The following is a 6,275-nucleotide window of genomic DNA, read 5'->3' on the forward strand; positions in this document are numbered from 1 at the left end:
CGCGCCCCGCCACCCGGAGCCCCATCGCCGGCGCCCATCTCCGCCGCCTCGCCCTAGTGCCGCCCGGCCCCGGATCCGGCGAGATCCGGCCCGGCCCCCGCCTCCCCGAGTCTCCGGCGAGCTTTCTCCGGCGGCCGACTCCGTTTTCCGGCAAGTTCGACGACGATCCTCGGGAGGCGTGCAAATCTTAGATCTAAACGTCTCGGTTGACTTTTTGCCTCAAACCCTAGATATTTTGGCCTTGTTCATCATGTCGTAACTTTGCATCCGTAGCTCTTTTTTGGACATATAGCATATCAAAATGTTCGTCTTAGAGAGCACATCATTTCATCTCATTGCGTCATTTTCATTTGAGTTCATCTTGATGCCCGAAATGCTGTTAGAAGAGTGATATTTGAGATAATTGTCAGATCTGCTCCTCCAATTAGATATTTGTCATTTTTGCCATGATTATTGTGTGCATGATATGCCCCTGAGCTCTTCATGAGTTTTGTTATATATTTTGCCATCTATCCAGAGGTGCAACCCATGTATTTTTGTGATGTGTGTGGTGACTAGCACAAGCTTGCAAAGTGGTGCATTCGTTAATGCTGATTTCAGGGACTTAGCATTTCCACTAAGTCCTTGATCTGTTTATCTCAATATGCCATATGTTCTTGTTATTTCCTAGTGATCCATGCCTCTTTTGAGGATGATCAGTAAGGATGTTTTGTTGATCTTGTTGTGCTCTATCCATCCATGTCCTTGTTTGCAATTATGGAGCACCCATTGCTTGATCGTTTTTAGCGGCCGAGTTGAGTCTAGAAAAAAATGTTTTGAGTCATTTAGGAATTATATATCAGAGAGTTTAGGAATTCTTTTTACTCCCCAGTCTCCTCATCACTCTGGTAAGGTATCCTGACATAGAGTTTTGACTCTTCTCTTCTCAAATTTCACTAAAAAAATTAGGATCACGTGGGTATCTTGGAATCATTCCGATGGTTTTGTGACGAGAACATTGTTCTTGGTGCCTCCTGTCTTTAGGGGTTGTGGCAGTGTCTCGGGGAGTTGACCTCTGAGGTGTTGTCGTCACAATTTTATCATTGCAGTTCTGGAATACCTGAGTTTAGTACGCCGACATCGAAAATCTCTTTTATGCAGTTCGTTGATGAGATAACCTCGACGCCACCCAGTATTGGGGCGGGAGTTCGGGAGTATCGTCATAACTTGTATAACGGATGCTTTTCGAAGGTTGAGGTAGATGGTTTCCGAAGTTTTTCTCGGTTATGTGTTGAAGGATGGATACAGCTGGATGTAGGAATTGCTAGATTTGGGTGAGATATTATGCTTCCCCTGTATCCCCAACACCTGATTGCATAACCGGAAAGGTTCGGTAGTTTCATAGGTGGGAATTCTTGTAGCTCTAGTTCTTCTTCCACGGATATTTGGTTTGAGATTGGGATTTCTTACCGAGTATTCGTTCTTGAACCATACCTTGTTGATTTATTTCTCTACCTAAATTCTAAGTGGCTTCTCAATTTATGGATATGTGACCATTTCAAGTGGAATGCATTCGTTCTTATGTTCGGATGTGAAGACTTTATGTTGCAATTTCAACCCGTTTGATTCAGCTTCATTTTATCTGTCAATGTGCTAACGGTTGTCACCCTCTTCAGGATGGCTCCCGCTAAGAGCACCAACCAGAATCAGAATCAAGATCCGCCACCACCTCCTCCTTCGGAGGCATGGCAAGCTGTGATGGCTACAACCAATGCAAACACATAGTTGATCATGCAAATTCTTCAAGAGTGCAATCAAGCGAACCAAGGCAACCAAGGCAACAACCAGCATCACTTTGCTACACTCAACCAGTTCCTTGCAAACGGGCCAAAGACTTTCAACAATTGTGTTGAGGCAACTGATGCTGACGATTGGCTCGTGGATCTATGCAAGCATTTCGAGTGCAGTAATGTCAGGCCTGAGGACTTCGTCAAGTTCGCTTCCTTCCAACTCAAAGACCAAGCTGCAGAATGGTTCCAGCAGTACAAGGATTCCAGAGGAGGCCGTGTGATTACTTGGGATGAATTCCGTCAAGACTTCAAAGCTCATCATATTCCTCAGAGCGTGGTTGAGAGCAAGCGTGAGGAATTCCGCAACCTGAAGCAAGGCTCTTTGTCTTTTTATGACTACAAACAAGTTGTTTCAGAAGCTCGCCCGCTTTGCTAAGCAGGACGTCCTCGACGAGAAGAGCATGATATACCAGTTCAGGGGTGGTCTCAGAGAGGAAATTCAGCTAGCTCTTGTTCTCTTTGAGCCCTTGAGGTATGATGAGTTCTACAACATGGCATTGAAGCAAGAGGCCACTCAACTGAGGTGTGATGCTTCCAAGAAGCAAGTCAGAGATGCTACTCCTTCTTCCTCTACTCAAGTGGCCAAGCAGCAGAAGTATTGGCTTCCTCCTCCTCCGTTCCGTCAGCCGTATCAGCAGAAGAGCAAAGGTGGCAGTGGATCTTCCCACCCACCCAACCCTAGCTTTCAGAACAAGACTTCATCTCAAGCTCCAAGATCGAGTGCTCCGTATCACCATCCGCTTTCAGAGGTCACGTGCAACAAGTGCCAACAGAAGGGTCACTATGCCAACAAATGCTTCAATCAGAGGTGTCTCCCTCCTCCTCCTCCTGTGAGATCGGCAAGTACAGTTGTGGTCAAGCATAACCCCAAGCACGCCAAGGTCAACTTGATGAATGCAGCTCAGGCAGAGGACTCGTCATATGTCATCATGGGTAACCTTCCTGTTAACGATATTCCTGCAAGAGTTCTTTTTGACACTGGTGCATCGCATTGTTTCATGTCGAGACCTTTTGCATCTAAGCATGATTTTGTTACTCAAGTATTGTCGAAACCGTTGGCTATTGTCTCTCCGGCCCGTCAAATGACATCTTGAGTATGTGCTCCGGATGTTACAATCACTTTGGGTGACTATAAGTTCTTGTCTTCTCCAAACGTTCTTGGTGACTCGGACATTGATCTTATTCTCAGAATGGTTTGGCTTTCTAAGCACAAGGCTCAGCTTGATTGTGCAGCCAGGCAGATTCAATTGACTCATTCGTCTGAGGATGTAATTGTCTTTGCCGCTCGTGATGATACTATCCGTCTGTTTTCTCTCAATGACAAGGGTGAACTGGATGCCATCTCGCAAATCCCAGTCGTTTGGGAATATCAAGACGTCTTTCCAGAAGAGCTTCCAGGAATGCCTCCGCACTGGCCAGTTGAATTTGTCATCGATCTTGAGCCTGGCACGGAACCTGTGTGCAAGCGTCCTTACAAGCTCGGACCTGAAGAGTTGAAGGAGCTGAAGAAGCAACTCGATGTTCAAGAGCGTATGGGTCTCATCCGACCTAGTTCTTCTCCGTGGGGTTGTGGTGTTCTTTTTGTGAAGAAGAAGGATGGAACGGACCGACTCTGTGTTGATTACCGTCCATTGAACAAGAAGACCATCAAGAACAAATACCCACTTCCCAACATCAACGAGCTGTTCGAACAACTCAAAGGTTCCCAAGTATTCTCCAAGCTTGATCTCCATATGGGTTATCATCAGATTCGAATCTGCGAGCAAGATATTCCCAAGACGGCTTTCAGGACAAGCTTTGGTTCATATGAATACACTGTCATGTCTTTTGGCCTCGTCAACGCTCCTCCGACGTTCTCTCGCATGATGAACTTCATCTTCAACGCCTACACCAATGACTTCGTTTTGGTCTATCTCGACGACATTCTGGTCTTTTCGAAGAACAAGGAAGATCATGCCAAGCACTTGCGTTTGGTGCTCGATAAGCTCAGGGAACACAAGTTCTACACCAAGTTCTCCAAGTGCGAATTTTGGCTCGATGAGGTTCTTTATCTTGGGCATGTTATCTCTGCCAAGGGCATTGCGGTGAATCCTGAGAAGGTGTCTGCAATTGTGAATTGGGAACCACCTCAGAACGTGAAGCAACTCCGTAGCTTCCTCGGTCTCGCAAGCTACTATCGAAGATTTGTTGAAAACTTTTCTAAGATAGCGAAGCCTCTCTCAAATCTTCTCCAGAAGCACATCAAGTACGTTTGGTCTCCGGAGTGTGACATTGCTTTCAACACTTTGAAAGAGAAATTGGTCACCGCTCCAGTTCTGACTCCGCCTGATGAATCCAAGCCATACGAGGTCTTTTGCGATGCCTCTCTCCAAGGTCTCGGCGCAGTGTTGATGCAAGAGAAGAAAGTTGTGGCTTATACCTCTCGCCAGTTGAAGCCCAATGAGAAGAACTACCCCACTCATGACCTCGAGTTGGCAGCAGTGGTGCATGCTCTTTTGACTTGGAGACATCTCTTATTGGGAAGAAAAGTGGACATCTTCACTGACCACAAGAGTCTCAAGTACATCTTCACTCAGCCTAATCTCAACCTCAGGCAAACTCGATGGGTCGAAATGATTCAAGAGTATAATCCGAGTATCGAGTATACTCCAGGCAAGGCCAATGTGATTGCTGACGCATTGAGCAGGAAGGCTTATTGCAACAGCCTGATTCTCAAGCCTTATCAACCCGAGCTTTGTGAAGCTTTCCGCAAACTTAATCTGCAAGTTGTTCCTCAAGGTTTCCTCACCAACCTTCAAGTCTCTCCTAGCTTGGAAGACCAGATTCGCCAAGCTCAGCTTCTTGATGCTATGGTGAAAAAGGTGAAGATTGGGATTGCCAAGAGTCAACCCAAGTACAAGTGCTACCGCCTTGATGACAAGGATACTCTTTTCTTCGAGGATCATATTGTTGTCCCCAAAGGTGACCTTCGTAAAGTGATCATGAATGAGGCTCACAATTCTCTCATCTCCATCCACCCTGGGAGCACGAAGATGTACCAGGACCTCAAGCAGGCTTATTGGTGGACTCGAATGAAGCGCGAGATTGCTTAGTTCGTGAATGAGTATGATGTCTGCAGAAGAGTGAAGGCAGAACACCAAAGGCCAGCGGGTCTCCTCCAACCTCTTGCCATTCCATAATGGAAGTTCGACCACATTGAGATGGACTTCGTGACTGGGTTTCCAAAGTCCAAACGTGGCAATGATGCTATATTCGTTGTCATCGACAAACTCACTAAAGTGGCTCACTTTCTGCCTATCAAAGAGTCAATCACTGCAGCTCAATTGGCGAAGCTCTATACCTCTCGTATTGTCTCTCTGCGCGGTATTCCTCAAGTGATCTCTTCAGACTGTGGCAGCATCTTTACCTCCAAGTTTTGGGATTCTTTTCAGAAGGCCATGGGCACCAACATCCGCTTCAGTACAGCTTTCCATCCTCAAACTAGCGGTCAAGTCAAGCGTGTCAATTAGATTCTTGAAGATATGCTTAGGGCTTGTGTGATCTCCTTCGGCATGAAGTGGGAGGATTGTCTTCCTTATGCTGAATTCTCCTACAACAACAGTTTTCAAGCAAGTTCGGGTAAGGCCCCATTTGAAATTTTGTATGGCAGGAAGTGTCGTGCCCCTCTTAACTGGTCTGAAACCGGTGAACGTCAGCTTTTGGGTAATGACTTAATCACAGAGGCAGAGGAAATGTGTAAAGTCATTCGAGATAACCTCAAAGCAGCCCAATCCCGCCAGAAGAGCTACTATGATAGTAAGCACCATGATTTGGCTTTCGAGATCGGAGATCATGTTTACCTCCGCGTCTCTCCAATGAAAGGTACTCGTCGCTTCGGTATCAAAGGGAAGCTTGCCCCTAGATACGTGGGACCTTTCAAGATCGTCAGCAAGAGAGGCGATCTCGCCTATCAACTCGAGCTTCCTTCAAACTTTGCAAGTGCATGACGTGTTCCATGTCTCTCAGCTCCGAAAGTGCTTCAAGACCCCTGACCGCACCGTCAACTTCGAGGACATCGAGCTCCAAGAAGATCTATCTTATTGTGAGCACCCCGTTGCTATTCTTGAAGAGACTGAACGCAAGACTCGCAACAAGTCAATTAAATTCCTCAAAGTCAAGTGGTCACACCATTCCGACCGTGAAGCTACCTGGAACGTGAGGATCACCTCCGTTCTGAATACCCGGTGTTCTTTCAGTCCTAGATCTCGGGATGAGATCCTTTCGTAGTGGTGGAGTGTTGTAACACCCCGGATATGATTTTCCTAATATGTACTCCAACTCTTGTCGTTTCCGGCGTTAAGTTATTTTATTTTCTCGGGTTCGTGTCTTTGTCTCCGTGTGTTGTTATCGTTGTCATGCATCTCATATCATGTCATCATGTGCATTACATTTGCATATGTGTTCATC

Source organism: Triticum dicoccoides, chromosome 1A (genome assembly GCF_002162155.2).
Source record: "Triticum dicoccoides isolate Atlit2015 ecotype Zavitan chromosome 1A, WEW_v2.0, whole genome shotgun sequence".
NCBI lineage: Eukaryota > Viridiplantae > Streptophyta > Magnoliopsida > Poales > Poaceae > Triticum > Triticum dicoccoides.